The sequence below is a fragment of the Ambystoma mexicanum genome, chromosome 7q (genome assembly GCF_040938575.1).
Source record: "Ambystoma mexicanum isolate Mex_15411 chromosome 7q, UKY_AmexF1_1, whole genome shotgun sequence".
NCBI classification, from domain to species: Eukaryota; Metazoa; Chordata; class Amphibia; order Caudata; family Ambystomatidae; genus Ambystoma; species Ambystoma mexicanum.
Window position 1 is genome coordinate 746669711 of NC_090941.1, and position 22760 is coordinate 746692470.

The following is a 22760-nucleotide window of genomic DNA, read 5'->3' on the forward strand; positions in this document are numbered from 1 at the left end:
TATTAATTTCTTGGTCGAGCACTACGCCCAGGGCTTGGGCCGAGTTGCAATAAGGCATCCCGCTATAATAAATTAAGCATATCTAGAATCAAGCCTCGTCAGCCGATGGGCAGTAACGGCAATCATCCACTCTTGTTTTTGAGTCATTGGGTGCTAACTTGTTATCAGCCATCCATTGCTGGATCACGGAGTAGATGGGATGAACAGTATTCAGGTCTTGAGTGTAGTTCCCAGTCAGGGGTATTAAGCACTGGTTATCGTCAGCATAATTGGTGCGACGCCTTTGGTGTACATTTTATAGAGAGCGTGGGAGATATACACAAACCCGCGGGGACTCCACATATAACTTCACAATCATTGTAGATGGAATCACTACAAAAAAACGCTGGCTAGTCAAACAGCCAAAAAGGACCTAATCCAGTTGGCAGCTGTAGATGTAAAGAAAGCTGAGTGTATTAGTCTTTCAACAAGCAGTTCATTATCCACGAGATCAAAAGCTGCGGACAGGTCCACAAGCATGAGCAGTGCCAAACGGCCGTTTTCGAATACCTAAAAGAGGTTTGCTTTAAAGGTCGAAAAGTGTGGTCTTAGCGCTATGGGCAATGCGAAACTAAGGTTCAGAAAGTCCTGAACTGCAATGTACGAAGCCCGCTCGAAGATTTTGAGTAAAAATTGCACATTTATGATGGGTTTGTAGTTTGTTGGTGTATTAGGGTCTAGGGTAGGATTCTTTAATAACAGGGAGATCCAAGCTTGCTTGATGCAGCATGGTACCACGCACTCCATGAAGGATTTATGAATGAATTTTGTAATAATGAGTCAGCAGCAGCGCACAATTTTCACAGCATTAGCGGGACAAACATCCCTTCTGAAAAAAGTGGTTTTGGGGTGAGCTATATTGTTATTTAACTTCTGGCTAAGTTACCATTCTAAACTCAAAGTGTGTTTCAGGGCTCATAACCTTAGAGGTAATTTTCTCTGAACTAACTCTCTCCATATTGGCTAGTTTGCTGAGGATATTCCTTTGTATGGTCTTAACTTTATTGACATGATAATCCAATCATTGTCCTTAGTAATTTTGGATGTAGCTGGGCACGGGTCCTCAAGATCTTTCTGAACTTTGAAAAGTTCCTTTGTGTAGGAGTTGATATGCTTCTGCTATTTCTTTGGCTGTGTTAAATGTCAAGATTATGCAAGAGAACTTCAAAGTGCTGAGACATAGCCTCTGAAGTGTCCCCATACAAATCTCAAATGAACAGGGTCAATGAACCTGGTGAATACACTTCTACTAATTTTTACACAATGGACTAGATTATTTTCCTTTTTTCAATGATTTAATAACCAACATGAATTATATTTAATTTAAAACATATTTACAGGGCATTCATCAATTCACAAAGAATAGTATCACACATAATATATTGGTGTTCATCCAAGATACTTAACTTGGATCACAGTACTAAACATATCAAATACCCTTCATTCAGTGAATAAAAACATAGGGACAAATATGCCAAATTTGGCGAGTTGTAGTTAATTACACAGCTTTGACAGTGGGAGTGTTGGACACTGGGACAAAAAGTCGACACTACTGTGTTTGGGCCGTTTCTAGCTACACTGTGTAGCTGCCGATTTGTAGGCATTCATTCATGAATGTCCTGTAAATAATGTATGTTCATTTGCTTTGTTCATTTATAAACCCACCTGGTTAGAGCAGGGTTGCAACCAGGAGCCCTCTTTTTTTGACACCCATACAAACCTCATACACAGCCTATCCAGACCCCAGACCATAATACCCCATACACATATTTCTTTAAATGACCATTCCCTTCCCTCTGAAAAAACCCAAATCAGATCCCTGTGCAAAGTTGCTCCTAAACACCTGTCCAAAGCACCCATCCTGTCGCATATACAAAGACGCACTTTCTCCCCCAGACGCGTTTGTTACAGCACCATACAGACAATCCACACCAAGACCCCACTCTGCACAACCCAGTCAATATCGAATCTAAACTGTAATCTTTATATCAAACAAATTGTTAAAGCTGTTTTCTTTCAATTGAAACTTTTGAAGCCTTTGTTGGCTCTAATCGCAATTGATGATCGTCCCATGGTAGTCAGTGCACTTGTTAATTCGAGGCTAGACTACTGTAATGCTTTACTTCTGGGCATCCGTAAATATCAATTGCAGCAACTACAGGTTGTCCAGAACTCGGCAGTTAGACGCATTTTTTCCTTACCTACAAAGTCTTCCATCTCTCATTATCGGCAGAGCCTTCATTGGCCGGTACATCAGAGGATACTGCTTAAGGTTCTCTGTCTGGTGTTTAAGTGCATCCATGATTTGCCACAGGCTACCTTACTGTTAAAATCAGGCAGTTTTGCTTCACCCGATCTCTTCGCTCATAGGGACAAGGCCTGCTGTCAGTTCCTTCGTCCAGATCAACTTTATCGGGCAACAGATGGTTTTCCTCCATGGGTCCTCTGCTTTGGAACTCGCTTCCTCCCGGCTTACATAACTCTGTCTCACTAACTATTTTCAGGAAAAAGTTGAAAACATACCTGTAATAAAGTGCAGATGGGCATAGATCACTCCAGACACAAGATGGTTTGAACTGTGTTTAATTCAATAAATCAAAACTTCAGGAACAAGGTTTTCATAACCTAAGTATTTTTCGGCATTCTTTCCTTTAAGTAGCAGTCTTTCACTTCCTCACCCTTCATATGGGTAACTGGAATTAGGTCAGGTAATTATGTCTTTGGGCCTAGCGGTATCTCTGATATAGCAGAATGGTTTCTGGTTCTTTTTAGAAGTGGCTCCTCAGGTATACTAAAATTGACTTTCATGTAATGTCTCTTTTTTCTCCTTTGCTCCCACAGTTCCAGATATATTGCCTTTAATGTCTTAAAGGGGACAGCCTTTTGTTTTCCCTCCCAAAGTCACTTTGGTACAAGGTTAATACGCTGTCCAGTCATTTGGTCGAAAGACATTTGGTCGAAAGCCAAATGGTCGAATTTTTTTTTTTCATTTATATATATATATTTTTTAGGTTTTCGTTTAGGGGAAAAAAGGTTTTTTTAGAAAAAAAGGGGGTTGGGGGGACCCCCCCCCCAAAAAAAAAAAAAAAAGTGAAAATACGAAAAAAAAAAATTCGACCATTTGTCTTTCGACCAAATGGTGTCGACCATTTGTCCTGTCGACCTTTTTTTTTCGACCAAATGACTGGTAACCGGTTAATACCCCTTCCAGCTGACCTCCAGCTTTACTCCTGATCTTTATTTACCTTTGGCTCTTGTTACGAATTGTCAACCTCTCACCTTCAGTAAGCCACGGCTTACATGCAGCTTTATTGGCGTTTCAATTTCACCTCCTCGTCGGTCACCGCTTCCATCAGCTGCTCCCCTCTCAGCCGATCGCAATAGCGTTGAAGCCAAAGGGATCCCGGCTGTCAGTACGTAGCTTCCAGTGCTGCCGACTCCTCCCTAGCAAGGGTGGGGGCCGCAGCAACGCGGCAGAGCCTCTCCCTCTGTCTCTTCAGCCGCTCCGCGTCGCTCACACGGCCGGCTCCTCTGTCAGGACGGTGGGGGTTGGAACAGGGAAGCGACTTCTTCCCCAGCTGTTCTCGCCATCCTCTCACTACCTCGGCCCCACAGTGGACCACAGGCGCTCGAGCGGACCTCCGCTAATCGCTTGCACAGACTATGACTTGCCGGACTCCGGTAACTTAACTAACCATTAAAGTCTTTATAAGACGCTCAACGCGAGCGTAACTTAACGCAGCCTGGGATCACTCCAATCAGTATGCCCATTCATAAACGGCATTCTCTTCCAGGTCTGGCTTGTCCTCCTCATTTCTTTCAAAACCCTACAGCAACAACCCACAGAAGACCAGTATTAAAGTAAGGCACCCATCTAGAACAACCTCTTTATCTCTCATTGGTCCACTCAAACGCCTTTCATCCCTAGAGCCCTCCTCTCATGACTTTCTGTGACATCATCACCTCTGGCTTACTAGTAAAAGAGAGGGTTATAGAAGAATATTTATTTATTAATTGGCTCTGAACCCAACATCTCTCCCTCCACCTTATCACAATACCTCTTTGCCTAGACATCTAATGTCTTCTGAACTGATGGCTTCACCTGCACCCATATGCAGTTTCTGCTTGGCTCCCTCGGGATTTGCGCATTACAAATATATGTACCAAGCTCCTCTGCTCAACCCAAATCTTTCTCTAAATCCCCATCCACACGCCCATCCATCTACAAATTAACAACCAAACCCCCCAACAAAATAAGGCCTACCTGTACTGTCTGAGCAAAGGTCCTGATGCACCCCTGTAACTTTATTTTTCATCTTTTATATTGCAACTGTACCTTCTGTAACCTCTGTGTAGGAAAATGTCGGCCAGATGCCCTTGGGCTTGGAGCACTATACAAATACACAAACCAAACCCTTTCTTTGAACCGAATCCAGAACCCCTCCCAAAAAATCCCCCCTGACCCTCAACTCTACCAGGGCACATCCAGATTCCTTAAGCTACAAAGCACAATATAGTTGCTTTGGAAGGTCCCATTCAGAGTCCCCTCCAAAGCCTCATCCAAAACCGCTCTATAAGGTACAATCCTGTCCTCCTCTACAAAGTCCCATTCCAAGCCCTCTATGGCATAGTTCAAGCCTGAGGCCCGGCTAGAAAACTCCCTCTAAAATGTCTCTGAAAAGGTCCATTCCAGGGGTCCTCTTCAAAGGACCAGCAAGAACACCCGATATTGTCCAATCCTGATGTCCCTCAATCCTCTACAGTCACCCATCCAAAAGCACTTTGACAAGGTAAATCCTGGTGACCTCCCAACTAAGCACCACCAGAAATGGAATTATTCAAGATCTTCAGGAAACAAGAGACTTTTCCAGCCCTAAGGTAAGACTGAAAAGACAGCTAACTGGTGCAATCAAGTTCAATCATTGTTTAGAAATAAGATTTGGGATATTTTAGAGAAAATATCACGAAAAGCATTTTTTCGAAAAACCTCCACTTGCTGGCCCCTGCTCCCCCAACTATCTTTCCTGAACCTATTCATGTTGTTGGGGCCAAAGATACTGTGAAACCTTTTCAATTTACACATCTCACATTATCAAAAAGATGAAACTGAATTTTAGCTGCCCAGGAGACCCATGTCCTTCCACATTAGTGAAGGACAGTGTTGATAAGTTAGGCCCTATTATCTAGCACAAAGTTCTTCAGTACCACCTTCAGACTCCTGCGTCCCAGATGATATAAAGCAAGCGTGGGTCAAGCCGACTATTAAGAAGCCTACTCTAGATTAGGAGACACCAGCGAATTACAGACCTGGCAGAGGCACCGTTTGGTGCCAGGGGAGCGAGTGACTTCCGAGAGGAGGGTGTGGCATTGTGGAATGCTCTGCCCCAACTTTCAGTGCTATGCGGATGACAACTCATTTTCAGGCTCCCTTCTGCCACCTCTTCTCCTTCTCTCATCTCTGACTGTCCGCAATCCAGGAGTTGTGTGCCACCAATAATCTCTGCCTTAATTGCAGTAAGACTGAGATTCTCCTCATCAGCAACCTACTCCCTCCTTTCCTGTCACTCTCTGGCCAGCCTCTCTTGGCCCTCTTCCTGCTCCCACCTGTGAGGCTAAAAACCTCGGTGTCCTCTTCGACTCTACACTTTCCTTCTCTCCTCACACCTCTGATGTCTCTAAGAAGTCACACTACCAGCTGCACCTCCTCAGAGGTATTCTTCCCTTCCTCTACTTCCCCCAGAAGCTCACTATCTCCAGAGCTCTGGTTTTCTCTAGGCTGGACTACTGCAACAGCCTCTTTCTAAATATACCTGCCTCTACTCTCCTCAACTTTCCCAAAACATGACTGCAAGACTTGTCCTTGGCCTCAAGCCCAGGGATCGTATCTCTCCAGGACTGAAATCTCTCCACTGGATCCCAGTGGCGGCAAGTATTATGTTCAAAACCTTCTGCATTGTCCACAAGGCCTTCTGGGGCCTGAGACCTCAATACCTTCAACTCTCTCTTCCTAAATATCTTCCTTCTCAACCTCTTCGCTCATCCGCCTCCAACTCCCTCATGGTTAGTCGCTTCTCCAAGCAGCGAGTTGGTTGTAGATCCTTTTCTTCTGCCGGGCCTCCCTCTGATCTCCTGGCTGAATCTGAACTTGCACTGGTTACCCTCTGATCTCAGGCCCAGGGCCCCTCCCCACCAGTTGCACACCTGCACTGCCCCCTGGCATCCCTTGCACTCAGGGACTGGTTCTGTATCCCTACAGCCCCTACTAGCACTGGCACCTAATGTCTGCACTTCGTAGGGCCATCCTGCTAATTTTTGCAAATCCCTCATCTGCACTAGATCACAAAAAATCCACCCCTCTACACGGGAAAGTCCACCATTCGGCGCATGACCACAAGAAACCCCACACTCTGCATGGGACAAATCGAATTTGCGTTGCAGAAGTGAAATCCCTGGGGGAAAAACACCCGGGGCAGGGCAAACAGCCCTTCTATATAAAACAAGTATTCTGCACAGGATCGCAAGTCCTAACAAAATGTAAATTGGGTTACTGCATATTTGCCAGGGGGCTGCTTCCAACTGCATGCTTTTCCTCTTGCTTTAGTTCCCGCCCTTGAAACAATCACAAAACACGTGGTCTTCAGCTCGAGGATTAGCGAAGTAGAGCAAAGACATACATCGCTGAGCGTAACGTGTAACTCACGTGATGGGCAGGAGGCGGAGCGTTGCTAGGGTCCATTTCTCATACAGGAACTAGACAATATCGTTGCTATGCTCCGATTCTGAGATGGGAACTAGACGCTACCGTCTCAAGACGGGCCAGGGTCGCAACTCTGTTGATCAATACATCCGCAAAGCCTGAACGATTGCTTACCTGCAACTGACATCTAAGTACAGGCTCGTTACTTCATCCAGTTATTTACGCCTTCTTGTGGACAAGTAAAACAAACGTCCAGGTGCGTTACTGTAACAGTGATTGGAGTGTGTCCAAGGATTTTTGTTGTGAACGTCCGATTTCTGTGGACCGCAGAGGGTTTGTGTGCGTGTTGGATCCTTTCTCAAAGTGATGTACACTTCTTTTGACCGGCTTACCGGAGTGTTTTAGGGAGGGCAGGGCCTTTCGCCTTTACAAATGAAAGGGGTCGCGACCCTTTGAGGGGGGAGGGGTCTGCAGCAACTGTTCCCATACTGCCCGCCGGTAGTGTTGTAACACGGTTATATTTCTTTCTCTATTTTCGTTCTGCGCCTTAACGTGCGCTTTTTTAGCGCTCGCATTACAAACTGCGTTTCCTGGAGTCCTACAGTCAGTCACTTCACATGGGATATACAGAAGTGTTATCACCTCGTTGCCTTCTAACACCAGTCACTTGATGACAAAGAAGGGGTTATAGTTTTTCAGTGGCCTTTAGTGTTTAAGCTCCCTTCTCGCCACCTCCTGATAATCGGCAGCTATTCACCTTATCTTTGTTGCCATTGTAATGTATTCACTCCACATGCGACTCGGGTTGTTTTCGCTCTAAGCAGGGGGCCCCTAAACATCATGTTGAAATGGGCTCCACACATCTTCCATAGTTGCCAACATGGCCCATTCCAATCTGTAGGTGCTTAGCCAGCCCTGTTTTTTTTCTTTGCATTGTGGGACTTGGAGTCGGTTTTATAATGGGAAAAGGTGAACTACAAGTCCCAGAATGCAAAGAAAAAAACAGCACTGGATAAACACCTACAGAATGGATCATGTTTGCAGCTATGACTTCAGCCAGGCCTCTCTTTAGCCTCCCAACTACTCACACCTCTGTTGTACAACTTCTCTATCAGATGATGAGGGCACATCTCGGTAAACCTTCAGTTGAAGTCATCCAAGACTATAAGGCCCCACATGCATTAATGTTCATAAAGTCCCACTGCTGGATATTTATGGTCCAGGTGACATTGAAATCATATTCAACAATGCTACTGTCCAGGCAGAATCGTGCCTGGACACATGCAATATGTGAAAAGGTACTTCTTTGGTGTATGACCCTCGTTTTACCTCTAAATTTCATTTGAGTTTTGTTTTTTGGCTATTCAAAACCTTGCTGTCCTCCCGACCATTTCAAATAAAAACATTGGTTTGATCTGCATTCAAATGTAAAACTACTTGTTACAAATGGAGCTGGCCGTTATAGGAGGTGCTTTATTGGGGCAAGTAGAACAAATAACTCGGAAGAAAACTGCTCGCAAGGGGTTGTGGTAATCCATTACTCTGCTCTGTCTCCACCATGCTCGGGTTCACCAGCTTTCAGGTGCAGAATGCAAGTCGTGTCTCGCACCCGGACATTGGCACGCCAGCACTCCAGCCAGTGGTGTAGTTCACAGAGACAACTCGCCACACTCCTCCCCCTTTACGCAAACCAGCCCAATACAAAGTCTTTGAACTTGGTCGATGCTTGGTGTAGGCGATGTGAAACTCTGGCTGTGGTCTCTGTTGACACTCTTGTGCTCTGTCCAGCCATGGTCTGCTGACTTTGCTCTTTTGTTACCATTTTATTATTATTAGCATATTTATTGAACGCAGACCTAGCTTCGGGAAGCAAAAGAGCGCTTTACAATCATATGGGGAAGAACAAGGTTTGGGAGCAGAGAAACAAGGGAGTGTGGATCTAACAGGGGATGGGGGGCAGCTATTGTCAGCAGTGGATCTACAAGTAACCGGGGGAAGACACAATGGGGATCAGACCCCACATTCTCAGGTATGCTGCTGAGAGGATGGTATATGGACCTATGTGTTAGCGAGGAGCAATTCCTTGAATGGGAGAGTCTTGAGCTCCTTCCTGAACTGTAGAAGCAAGGGGGTGAGTCGGATGTTGATGGGGAGGAGGTTCCTGAGTCTTGGGGCATAGACAGAGATGGCGTGTCTTCTGTTTTTTTTCCTTCCTGCATCGGCAGAGTTCAAGTCTGCACATGTCCTTTCTTCTGGTGGATCAAATGCCTCTGAACATGCTGAGTTTCTGAGTGAGGTAGCTTGGGGACTTCAGATCTTATAGATGATGCAGGAGGATTTTAAGGTGGCAGGCTTCCAGCGGGAGCAAGTGCAGTTCAGTGAGGATCGGGGTGATGCAGGGTTTGATATTGAAGGAGCTGCAAGCTCTTTAGCTCCTGCTTGTAGCATAGAAAAGCTTGATTAGCTTGAAACCAACAACTACATCCGGCTTCCCAGTCCAGTTTGCATCTTATGTAGAAGTTCGATTTATGAAATGCAATGTACTAGTTCCCCAGTGGTAGCTCCTTCTAACTGGTTAATGCTGGATACTCAGGGGCTGCTTTTTGTTCCTGCTTATCCAACCTTAATTTTCGATCCCTATGATGTGGAATTTGCAGAATCCTTTGATGAGTTGTGCTGCAGCATACAGGGCACCTCTCGGGACCCAGAGTAGTCACTGGAAGCCCTTCTAAATGGCCATTGCCACCACCCAGGAGGGAGAGGACCAATGCTTGGACAGTATATCTGAAGTTGTTTTCTGGGATGAAGGGCTTGATTTTCCATAGGAGGGAAAGTTGCTACCAGGCCGTTTGTCATCATTGAAATGTTCTGTTTGAATGAGAGGTGTCTGTTCCTTTCCAACCCAACTGACTTGGTGCAGGTGGCCAGCTGTGGTTTGAAGCCCTGAAGGTGCATAGCAGAGATCCATGTCTAGATGTCTGGTTGTTGGTCAGCTGTAGGAATTCAATCTAGGAGGGGTGAGCTCCGGGTAATCGCTGAACATCCTTGACTGGATCAATGAGAGAAGGATATCTTGAGCTAGAGCTCTGTGTCATCTACACATTGGTGGATGTGGATATCGTGTGGAGCAAGGATGGTTCCAAGCAGTTCCATGTAAAGATTGAAGATCACTGGGGAGAGGATGGATCCTTGCGGGACTCCACAGCAGATGGGTAGAGTTGGTCATCTGAAGGGATCCATTTGTAAAAACAGGTGGCAATTACCAAGGTATGATTTGAACCCGCTAAGGATGATCTCACTGATCCTTATGCAGCTATGTAGATTGTCAGTGAGTGTCTGGTGGTCTACTGTGTTAAATGCTGCTGCGAGGTCAAGGAGAAGGAGAACAAATCTAGTACAGCGCACCTTATTATTAGCTAAGAATGACAAAAATTCAAGAATATTCAACAAAGTGAACAATGAAGGTGCAGGGGAGAAATGAGCAACTGTGGCACCAAAGTCGCAACTGAACCAAACCAGTACAAAAGGGCCCTAAAGTAGAGGACACTCCCGTCCCCATGCACACTATACAATGTTGGAATAGACAACCAATAGTTTGGAGTTAAGGAATAATGTAGACAGGTCAAAAATACAGTTTAAAAAAATCTTCAAAGCAAACCATTTAATAGATTGTAAGCAAAACAAAGCTTAAACATTTCACTCAATGCGTTTTGGAATAGTGTCTCTTCTTCAGGAGCAAAATCTGGGCAGTATCTCCATTAGTTCATGTTGTATTCTATAGTTAAGAAACAAAGGACATTTGATTAGGAACTATAATCTTATATAACATTTCAGTGTTTTCATATGTGAAATTCTCATGTGGTTATTTAGATTAATTTACCTTCTAAGTAGGGGGAAACTCTTTTTCACTCAGATCAAAGTAACTGATTAGTAGGAAATCAAATCCTTCAAGAAATCAGGAGTCTAAAAACTGAAAAAAATAATAAATGAAAAAAGAGAAGCTAACAACAAACTAAAGAAGGTAAATATTGCAAGTAAAGAACTAAAAGCTATGCTTACCACTATGGGACAACAATCTAGGGTACACCTTTTCAGATGAACAACTGACACAAAAAGTCTGAAAAAATATGATCAATGGAATTGCTAATGAAGTAACAGAGTGTTATACCTGTGACCAAACATATAAGATTAAAGAGGTCCACTGTGAATACAGCAGAAACCCATGCTTACCTTTAGGGAACTAAATATTTCAACTCAAAGCACAAAGTAGACCAAAGTAGCCTAAAATACAAAATTTACAAGGTGTCCGGTATAACTAGTGGTCAAAGGATTTAAGAGATCATAAAAGAGTGAAGTATCATCTGCAATAGCAGCTTACCGAAAACGTAGGTAAAGTGTGTGCTGAATCCTGTGAAATCATCACCAAACCCCAGACTAAAGTGTCCTACCATGTGACCAGGGAAAGGCAGCTGCTTCCTGATCCTAACCCTGGGGGTGTTATCAGAGGGAATTATCACATGGGACGAGACGGCTATTCAGGGGATGTGCTGACTCCACGAGGAGGGACGCTCTATTCATCTTTTGAAGATTTAGAGGAAATAATTTGCAGATATTTAGTGGCATACTATCAATGCTCCAATCCTTCTAACATCAAGGTTCCAGAAACATGTTATAAAGAACTAGTTAAACAGAGTCTAGTTGCTAACTTGGTGTGATGCTGGAAATGCATCGGAGGGACATGGCGTCCGTATCCTTGTCCTTTAGTGCTTTTTATCGTGTGTTCTGCCGTGTTTTCCGCGCAGGAGTTCAGGTGGGACTCCTGGTGGTGCAGCTCTCTCTCTTTTGGTTTTGGTGAACAGACCCATGGGATACCCTTATGGCACCCATGGGTAGGGGTGCAACCCTGTCCCCCTAGTGTATGTTTTTGGGCACCTGTGTGTGACCCACAGAGCAGGGTACGGGCTGGTGGCAGCTCCGTGCTAAAATGACTGGTGCCCTGAGCGTCCTCCATTTTGGGATGCCCAGGCCCAGTCATTGGAATCGGTAGATTCTGGATGGAGACAAAATGGCCCCCATGGCCTCTTGCCTTCCATCACCTGTTACCTTAATCTTCCCGAAGTCCCTGCCTATGTCCCTTACCCCTGACTGGCTGTTGGGTGGAAGTTCCGTATATGGTAGTGTGGGGAAGTGTCGACCAGACTGGCTGGAGCCTTCTCAACGACCGTATGTTGTGGGTAAGCCTGTGGGTGGGACCTGGGTGAATGGAGTGTGTGACGAATATACATTCTATGTTGTGGCTGTCTAGTATCTGGTGGTTGACACAATGATTGAGACAGCCCTGCCCGAAACCGGTATGAATGCAGCTTGGAGTGGTGAATGGCTCGGTACTTGTCCCAATACACATAACTTGTTGTGAGTGTCTGGAGAGAAGTGAATGGTCTGAATGCCCTGTGTGCCTGATTGGCTGCCTGCCTGCATGAATGCCCGTAGTCGTGATTGGATGCTTGAGTGTGACCCAGCGGAATGAATGGGAGATCAACAGTGTATCTGGGGACCTCTCACTGCTAGGAATAGTGTTCAGAAGCTGAAGTGCACTACGATGAGTAACTGGAGTAACTGAAGCTTGATCCTGAAGCCCTGCTGGATGAGAAGAATTGCTGTTGCTCTCCTTCGCAATCTGAAAGCGGCTGTGCTTCAAGAACTGACCCACAGAGGACCTAGTAAGTCGCCCTCTTCCCGAGCTACAAGGGACCATCGTGCACAGCTGATCTTTGCCTAAGCTCCCTGGTAGACAGACCTTAGACAGGCTGCCGACTCGATACAGGGATTGCTCTGGAACTCCAAGGAGAAGCGCCCGGACTGTTGTCCGCCACTGTCGACGACCGCCGTCGCCGGCTGGAGCCGCCGTGCTCCCGTTGCCTAAGAACTTCATTGATCCAAGGACGCTCTCGTCCGCATCGTCGCTGCTGTATCCTGCTGGAGAAGGCCTGACCGTCGACGCGCCGAGGAGCATCCACCGGTGGGTTTCCTGCCACCCAAGGACCACAGAGACACGGACGACTCGACACCCTTGCTGGGCCACAGTTCTTCAACTCTTTGCGGTCCAGAACTATCGACACCGAGGTGCCCCTCACGCTTCTTCCTGGCAGGACGTTTATGCTTCCCCCTCAACGAGCACCGCTAGGAACGACGCGTCCACTTCACCGTCGTAGCTCGACCTGTTCTCCGTCAGACGTTCGACGACCCGTGACTCCTGCCTGAAAGGGAAGATACTCAAGAAGGGCCGTCGATTCCCCGACGTGGAACGCTACAAGGCCAAGGTACTTTGGGGTTGCAGAACTATTGGAAAGTCTAGTGTGAACAATATATGGACTGGGCTTGTATCTTTCTTCTACAGGTTGCCCAGGTGGGGGGATCTCCACACAGAACTGTGTCTAGTGGTACAGGGCCAGTATTCTGCCAATTGCTCAGCCATCTTGCTTTCCTTCCTCTCTCTACTGCTGGTTTCCTCTTTATTCTGATCTGTGTGTCATTCTGACCTTATGCACTTTAATGAGATCTAATAACGTTAGTGGTACCACTTTAGAAACTGTATATAGTTACCATTGCTGATTTTCGGAGTACAAAGTGAGTTATTGTGATATTGTATATCAAATAAGGCTAGAACATCACAACCGGCAACTAATAAACACAAACTTTTCTACATATATATAACAATCCAATTCATTGTTAACCTAAAGGGACTTGTGCTGTGCAACATGTACACAATGGACACGCCTCAATACACACACCACTCATTCTCTCATACCAATCTTGCTGTTTCTGTTGTGTCAACTACACCTTCAATATAAAATGAAACAAACAAATGTACACTGTGCCCAACATGTTTCTTTCCAACTCCAAACAATTGAATTACTGCTTGGAAATTCTTCAGGGGCTGAGAAAAAATTTTGGTCATATCTGCCAGGGCTTCATTGCATGGACAAACAAGACAAAATGCGGTTTACAAGTTGTTTTTCCTTTGGTCGTGCCTGAGTCCTTGTTCAATAGACTCAAGTTGCCCTGCGTTATGTGCAGGGAAAAAGTGTCTGCCTCTTTATCAATTGCCGGAGGGGATCCACGCGGTGTTGGAGAATTCGATTCCTTTACTGGGGCTTAAACGTTCTGCGGAGCAATTGCTACCAGAGTGGCTCTGCTTGTTTGGCTGTCACCATGGGTGTCATAAACTATGGTGCTCCCGTTTTTGCAAAATTAATCAAGTAGCGAGTCCTGCTCTGGGAAATCCTACAGGTATTACAGGCTATGTTTCACTCGTAGTGCCCTCTGCCGGGTTTCTGTTTCTCAGTATGGTCCATTTGAGTGTACATGCTACATGCACAGCCTGTGGTTGCGGATCAGCTTCACAGGCTAACGCCCTCGTGTGGAGTCCGAAACGAGACAAATGCTTTCACACTATCCTTAAGGGAGCCTCTCCCTCTAATGTGAAATTGCAGTCTCTTAATCACGAAACCCCTTTCTCTGATAACTCTGTCTATAGAACAATCTAATGTAATTGAAAATGAAAGAGAACCACTTAATATCACTCATTCTCTTAAGAACTCCAATTCCCGTAATGGCAAAAGTACTGGGACGAAGAAGAGGAACTCGGAGGTCATGGGGACTCAGAAGCATGAGTATCCAAAGGTGCAGTGTAGTCCTTGCCAATTAGAGCACCTGAGCGGGATATTTTAATCCCAGGATAAGAGCCAGCTGGTGAGATCATGGTCATGTGGTAATGAAGTTGAAGCAGAGGAAGAAGCAGTTTGTAACCATGCGTAAGGCGTATCTGAGAAAGCTCAAGCCGTTCTTGGTACAGTTGCAGCCAAGGAAAGAAGCCCGCCAGCAGAAGTCATCCCAACGGGTGAGAATCCGAAGAACTGCAGAGTACGCGCAGCGGAAGACGGCGTACTAAAGAAAAACCCAGTTGCAAGGAAGACGTGTTACCGAAGCAAACGTGAAGCAGACTGGAGAATCCACAGAAGATCAACAGAGATTCTATTGCACCCGAAGACTGCTGCGCCATTTACCTGAGGATCGGAGAGGCAGGATAAGGGACAGAGTTACTACTGAAGCACCACCGCGAGACTATGACAAGTGAAGTCAGCCGCCAGGGATGTCATTTTGGGGTCGCTAGGGGTTGGAGCCGCGACCCGTGTGGTCTCCCTTGTACCCCTGTGGTCTCCCTTGCTACCCCTGTATTAAAAAAATATGTTTTTGTTAAAGAAAATTAAGGTCTGGGGGGAGGGGGGGCGGCCCTGTCCTCACCCATTAGGGTGAAGGCTGGGTCAGGGCTTGCAGCATGAGAAGGAGGCATAAGTGGTTTGAGCTGACCGTGACATGTTCTACATGTCATATATCACATTCAGCTCCAACCCCTTCTCCTCTGGCTTCCTTGCGGCTCATATACAGGAAGCTCGCCCAGCTTCCTGGTTCCTGTTCGTGAGCAGCACAGAGGAGCCAAGGGTGGCCTGGATTGACAGACCGAAGCTGGAAAAACAGTTAAGAAGGCTTTAAAAAAAAATAGATGTGTATGTTGCATGCGTGAAGTACGTGTCAGATTCTGCTATGGGTCAGTAAGTGGTGGGTGAATGAAAGAAAATGTGATAGTGTGTGTGTTTGAATGTTCTGGGTGGGTGTGTTCCTGTGTAGATAATGCAGTGAGAGTGGATGTAAGAGAAGGTGTATGAGTGAGTGACTGGTGGGTGAATGATTATGAATGTGATGGTGTGTTTCAATGTTCTGGATGGGTATGTGTATGTGTGGAGAATCCAGTGTGAGTGGACACAAGTGAAGGTGTATGGGTCTGTGAGTGGTAGGTGAATGAGTAGGAATGTGCTAGTTTGTGTTTGAATGTTATGGGTGGGTGGGTGCGTTCCTGTGTGGAGAATGTGGTGCAATTGGACGTAAGAGGTTTATGGGTGAGTGAATGGTGGGTGAGTGAGTAGGAATGTGACTGTGTGTGTAATAGTTCTGGGTGGGTGCCAGTGTGAGTGTATGTGAGGGAAGGTATATGGGTGAGTGAATGGTGGGTGAATGGGTGTGAATGGCCGGGTGGGTGCATGCATGTGTGATGAATGCATTGTCAATAAATGTGAGAGGAGATGGATGGATGGGTGAAAGAGGGTGTGTGTGTGTGTGTGTGTGTGTGCGCGTGTGTGGCGCCCTGGGAGACTGGGGCTCACTATAACATTTATTACACATCCTTCATTGACTTTGCATGTTTTACTGGTATTTTCAGGCACAGCCAAGTCCATGTGTGTCATTGCCTGGCTAGACCGGCATTTTGGTATAGCCAGTCTAGCCATTGCTTACTGTGGCATGACATGTATTACTCTGCATCTTTGATAAAGCAAGCATATGTAGTATTACCTCACTAGACTGACGTTTCTGGCCTGTATATTTCTTACTGTAGCATGACTTGTTATTAACTGATCATCTATGATGAAGCAAGGATAAGTGTTCATATGGGCCTAGACTGGCATACATTGGAACCAGTTTGGACATGTTTTCTTATTGTGGCATGTCACTTTTAATGGTGAAGGCACACCCCTGAACGCTCACACCAGAGAAAATACAACCCGCTAGGGAAGAAAGGCTCAAGTCAATCTTGTAAGGATAACAAGTTTTAATCTCACACAAAGATGAGAGCAACAACAAAGGACTCTGCTGCCAAGAACGTTCTGCCAAAAAAGGGTACAAACAGAGGCTTAAGAGGAGACACATCCTCATTGTAACGCAATACATAGAGTAAACACCCACCCAGCTGGTTGGTGTGCACATATACAGGATCCTCCTGCCCCATAAGGGATGCCAGGTCATTGGTTCCAGCCCAGTCCATCCATCTTCCTTCACGTAGGTGCTGTGGAGATCATCTTCTTCTCACTGATGAAGGTCAAAGAACAAATTAACTACACTCCTAACACAATGCTACGTTATCATTATACTGTCCACCTGGCAGGCTTTAAGACTGGAACAAAGGAGGTTCTGGAGCACTCTGACCTTCACACACACATTTCACTCACTCCCCTTTGCGCCATCTGGCTCCAAGGTATCCACCCTCGTTTTGAACTATCATTTATCCCTCCCAGCACCTCGCAATACAAATTGTATGATTGTAGCTCAAAGACGTGCAATGTTTGTTCTCTTTTAACATTCAAGACGTGTTACTTTAGGGTTGGTGATCGAAGGTCAACTGGTGCCATGGAATTCAGGGATCTTGGGGCTTTGTCAGTTATATGGGCTAACACTTGTGGTCACCTGGGGATGGGCCAGGTCATGCTTTGGCCAGTGTGAGACAACATGCACACCAGGCACCGGTCTCTGATCGCGGCCTTGTAGGGCATATTCCTCTTGAGTAGGAAATCATCTTTGCAACACTGTTGGAACAATGAATGAGCTTTATGGCCGTTGGGGGTATAGGTTGTCTTTAATGGGAGCTCAGACATGGCTGGAGATTTTTCTCACCTTTGCTATTAGGGCCTAGTGCATTAATTGCTGCATTTGCTGCGTAGGCCTTGTCCCCTAACGATAGTTACTAACATCTATGCAAAATACACTAACAGCTACACAAAGTGGCAGTCTTGTGTGTGTCCTAGGCTACACTATGTGAGCTGATTATATTGGGGTGGGGTCCTACCACTGTCCCCACTTCCCCCTGGCCCATCATAGTGCTTTGAATGCTGCTTGCCGTACTCTAAAGTGCTTGGGGGGGGTGGGACAGAGTGGCCTCCTTCCCAACAATGGCTAAACCAGCGCAATTATTTTGTTACATAGGAATCCTGGCATATATTGGAAGAGCCAGCTTTGTGCCTAGTGCCAGTAATGATACTATAAAAAAAACACCCCAAACCGAGCATGAGTATGATCTTATATGGGAATACTAGCATATGTTGGTGGTGCCAGCATGGAAATGTAAGGACACAGCCATACTGGAGTATATTGAAGGGACCGGCATGACGATGCATTGGGAAATGCGCTTGTGCACTTTTGGTGACTTGCATCTATTATACTTATTTTCATGAGTTACCGTACAAAACCGATTGCAAACTGTCTGGCCTTTTACTCAGATTTTCACAGAAAGTGTGCTGTGTAATGCACCATTTTAACTCATTATTCAAAGAAATTTCTCATGGCAGAGGGAAGAATCCCCCTGAACCTCCCAAACCTGTTTCCGTTAGTTTGAGCCCCGTTGCTAGGCTCAGTTGCAATCGCATACTTGTGGAAAATATTTACACCCTCCAATAAAACAACTCACCAGCCACCACTGGTGGCTGGTATATTTGGGGACCAGGCATCGCCCCCTTCTTTCTACACTAGATGAAAAATGTAAGCTTTGATTAAAAAACATATTTACTTCTTTCACTTGGAGTGGTGCATGCCCCTGCTGCGGCATAATCATCATGGACATTGTGCACACGTGGTTGTCCGGCCCGACCCGGGGTGTTGCGTGCCCTGTGCATTGTGAAGGAGCTTGGGCGGGCGCCCTCAGCATGGCTCACGGGGGGCCACCCCATTTTTTTCTACACCACTGATTGTGCTCTGCTCACCTTGAACGCATTCAAGTGTGAGGTAATCGACCAGGACCCTGCTCTGGTGCAACAATGTTTAAGAAAATAAGCGCTGGACAGAGGGTCTCGGAAGTGAGAGCCATGGAGTGACCCACCCCTCCCCACTCAACCTACATCTCGGAAAGGGCTTTGTGGAAGCTTCATTCACGGGACAGTCCTGTGGGGGATGGGGAGTGGGGGGGGGGGAGGGTCATTGAATAACACACCTTGCAAATAGAGCTCTGAAAACCACAGATGCATTGAGCCCCACTCTTGAGGGAAGTGTAGCCCCTCTCCCCCCACCTCACGCCGTTAAAAAAGATTGAAGAAGAGTCATTTATCAAAGCCTAGGACATTAAGGTGTTAGATTCGGCTCTGGGTTGTGGGGGACAACATGTGGTTGCTTGTCATAACTTAAAGATAAATGCACACAGAGACAGATGGCCTCAACTTGCACCCGCACAATAGGTTTCTTCTATCGTAGTGGTAGCTGACTCATAGATACATTTATAACCAGGGAATTCTGTTGATACTGAATCCTGGTCAATTATTCAATTTTCAGGCTTTGCTTGTGCAGCATTTTGCTCCCGGGGAAACGGACAGCGCACGCTTCCCCAGACCAGTACTTTGTTTGCTTGTTTAACACATCAATGCCACAGATAACGAGTACTTTTGTGTCCATTGATCTATATATGTTTCATACACTAGCTGTAGCCTGCGTTAGAGATTTCAGTTACCCTGTTGCAAGTACTGCATTATGTATATTCTTCATATATAGGCCCTACGTCGAATCTGGGAAATTCCCCAAATGTGTGATCGTGGACGAATCAGGCCTCCCTCTGTAACTCGGTTCTTATATCTGGTTGAAATGAGAGCGCATGGAAACATAGGTGTTAGACGCATCTGAAGCTTGTGTGCCTTCACTTCCTGTGATGTCACGTGCGGGTGGGGTCACATGACATCACTTCCTGTGATGTCATCAGAGGTCAAGAGTCGTGTGATGCCACTTCTGCTACCCTGGCATTTTGGTGAAATGATGTCGCTGGGAGCTGCTGCGAAGAGCCAGTGAGTGGTCAGAGAGTGAATACTGACACCGGAGTGCTCCCTGAAAGAAAATTGTCACAATGTAAGGTTTTTTAATACCAAACATTTAATGAATAAAGGCAGAATATATTTAATGAATATCAATGTATGAAAACAAATGAGAATAAGTGGCAAACTTGAAAGTCTTTGGGCAAAACCCCAGAGAGGAAACACTGAGCCCAGTATTGCCTACAGCCAAAAGTAAGACTTTGTGCAAACACCAAGAAGGGAAAGGTTGAAACCAATATTGCCTACAGCCAAAAGGCAATATCAATCCAGTACGATACACTTTAGTCATAATGGTAATGGAAGTAGGACTTCCTCATGGAATTCAGTGTATTTTGACCAGAAGGTCATCTTACATTAAATTGATATTCAACAATTATTCAAGTAAGACCATATTTAGTTGGTGAAATCTCAATGAATAGAGTCGAGACAGAGCAGACTTTTAAATTCTGGAGCAATATTTTAACATTGTTTTACATACGTTCATACATGCAAAAACCTATAAGGAAGCACTCCAAACAATCAAAAGTGAACAGATGATGGTATAGTAAGATTAGAGAAATGATGATAAATTGTAATCCTTGTTCATACCGGATGGGTCCCAAGAGTCTAGTGTATGAATACACTATGTTTCCATCTGGGATCATTTCTGCAATAGGTTACACCTCTTGGAAGTGAGTGTATGACCTCGAATCTTAATTGAACCATACATATTTACATTCCTCAACATGTCTATAAACCAGTGATCTTTCATTGTTGGTACTTATGTTAGATTTGTTCTCAATAAGACGTTCTTTAACTTTTCTCATGGTTTGTCCCACATAGAATTTTTCACGTAGGCAGCAGAGACCATACATTAAATTTTTGTAGTTACAATAGCAAAATGATTGAGTTTAATTTTATATCTTGTGATAGGGTGTCTGATGTGTCCCCCTTGATTATGTTGGACAATTGCAGATCCAGTTAGAAGGGTGATGATGCAGAGAAAAGCAAAACAGGCCTTTAGAAATTATTGTAGGCTGCGCCGAGTGAATATGATGCAGAAAGATGCCGGAAAAGATGCTTAATATTTATGTTAAAAGAAAAGTTTCTGCTTTCTTGGGTCTGGTAAACAGCTGGGAGGAGTCCAAAGTATTGTTGCAGGTAAACCCTGTTCCAGAGTGCGTCTGGGTGGAACACTTCAGGAAGTTATATTCAATAAATGAAAACATTGGTCTTTTACCAAAACTCCTAGGACCAATAAACAGAGCTGATTCCTGGAGAATGAATGTAAAAGTGGAAGATGTTTGTGAGATAATTTTGATATGCAATCCTTCAAGACCAGCCGGCCCTAATGGCCTCATTAATAGCACACTAAAGAATGGCTCCAAGAATTGGGCCTCAGCTTTAACAATTTTATTTAACAGCATTGCAATTAAACTTGAATATCCGCCCTGCTGGTGGACTGACTGTGTGGTCCCAATCTACAAAAAGCATCTAGAAATGAGGCGTATAGCTACTGACCTATCTCGCTAATATACGCAGACAGCAAGGTGTTTTGCTTTCTTGCTACTGAGACACTTAGCAGCCTGGGCAAATGAAGCAGGCAGATTATCTCAATTGCAAACAGGCTTTAGACGTGGGCACTAAATGGCCCTGTGATCCTGCTACTACAAGAATTTGCCTGGTTTGACTCTTCTAAGTCCACTTATATGGGTTCGGTAGATCTCACTACCGCTTTTGACTTGGTCGACTTAAATCGCCTCTGGTCGAAATTGGATTCATGGGGCATCCCATTAGGTCTACTGAGGCTAATTAAGGGCCTGCACAATGAATCCGGTTAAGGGACTGCACAATGAATCGGAGTTAGAATAAAGCTTAATAGGGCAGTGGACATGTCTGGTCGAATACAAGACACGGCTGTGTACTGGCTCCTGCTTTGTACAATATTTATGTTTCTGCTGCATTTGAATTCTTAGCCTCCCGATCATTTGTTCCTCCCAAGATTGGGCCAGCTGGCTGTCCCAATGTTGGGGTATGCTGATGATTTTCTTCTCCTAGACAACACAAATATTGTATTGCAGAGATTTGTGTGGTTTCTCTGGGCTTCCAGGTTTCGGCTTGCCCCTCGCTTACTATCATTAAAAAAAGTATTATGGCAGAAGGCAAAAATACTCGGAAATCAGCTATGAAAAATGGACGGGAATTATGGAAGATTCTCGTTAAAGCCGGCGCTAGATTTCTAGGAGGGTAACATGGTCCCTAAAATCACATACAGGATTGAGCTATGGTTTGACTCTGTACTTCACTATACTTAAGGTAAATCCAATACCCCAAAAAGAACCTAACTCCACGGTTCGGGGTTTACTATCATTATTTATACAAAAAGGAGAAAGGGTGCATAACAATTAATCTAATAAATCTCTCATCTGTCTAACGAAGGATGTTAATTATGATCTATAACCATTGGTCCTGAAAAAATTGACTTGGTACACAAAGCATTCTTATAAACTTGACCATTTTAATTCTCCAAAATCAGTAAAACACTACTAAAAAACTTGCTAAAAACACATACAATATGACCCAAGATTTAGGCCCACATGGTGGGTATAACAGCAACCTAATGGGATAATTTACATCACAATTAACACCATGTAAAATTCAACAAACCCATAACAATTACAAAGCACTATGTATTTAAACAAAGTGTAAATTCACAAACAACCATATCCCGACATGTTTCAGTTCTTTATATCTTCAATGCTTGAACTTTCTTCAGGGGAAAAGATTTTTTCACATAAATTCTTCACCACCATGTAATCCCGGGTAGAGAGCGCGGCGATCCCAAATGAGGCCACCTGCACAGAACAAAACCAACACCTCCATATAAGACAGTGGGCTACATTCTCAATTATGGGAGCGGAGCTGTGAGCCTGAGGTGTGAGCCAGTCTACTGCAGCTATCCACATCGTTGTGCTAAACCAGCAGGAAGTGCCTATTTCTGCCGAGAAACACAGCGGAGCGGTGAGCGGAGCTGTGAGCCTGAGGTGTGAGCCAGTCTACTGCAGCCATCCACATCGTTGTGCTAAACCAGCAGGAAGTGCCTATTTCTGCCGAGAAACACAGCGGAGCGGTGAGCGGAGCTGTGAGCCTGAGGTGTGAGCCAGTCTACTGCAGTCCGCTGCGGACGCGAAGCCAAAGCAGAATGGAGCCAGAGGTACGTCCAGAAGCATGTCCTTTGAAAGCCTCTAAAGCATCCAAAAGCTCCAAAAGCCCAAAAACACTCCTGAAAGAGTCGCATCCGAAAAAATCTGCGTACCCGGAGGGGAAATCTAACCCTGATAAGAGGCGGAGGAGGAGCAAGTCCGACT

The 22760-nt window shown here is 45.2% G+C and overlaps 1 protein-coding gene across 3 annotated transcripts in view; it reads left to right on the forward strand.

The window, feature by feature from the left end:
* The first annotated feature begins 6798 nt into the window (after positions 1-6798).
* C7QH11orf65 (chromosome 7q C11orf65 homolog) overlaps positions 6799-22760 on the forward strand; it is a 387959-nt gene continuing 371997 nt past the window's right edge. For 2 of the 3 annotated variants that reach the window (XM_069640287.1, XM_069640288.1), the window contains exon 1: positions 6854-6992. The gene's annotated coding sequence lies outside the window, so the exon portion shown is untranslated. Of the gene's footprint in view, positions 6993-22760 lie in introns of all 3 variants that reach the window. The other variant, XM_069640286.1, reaches the window with a different exon arrangement.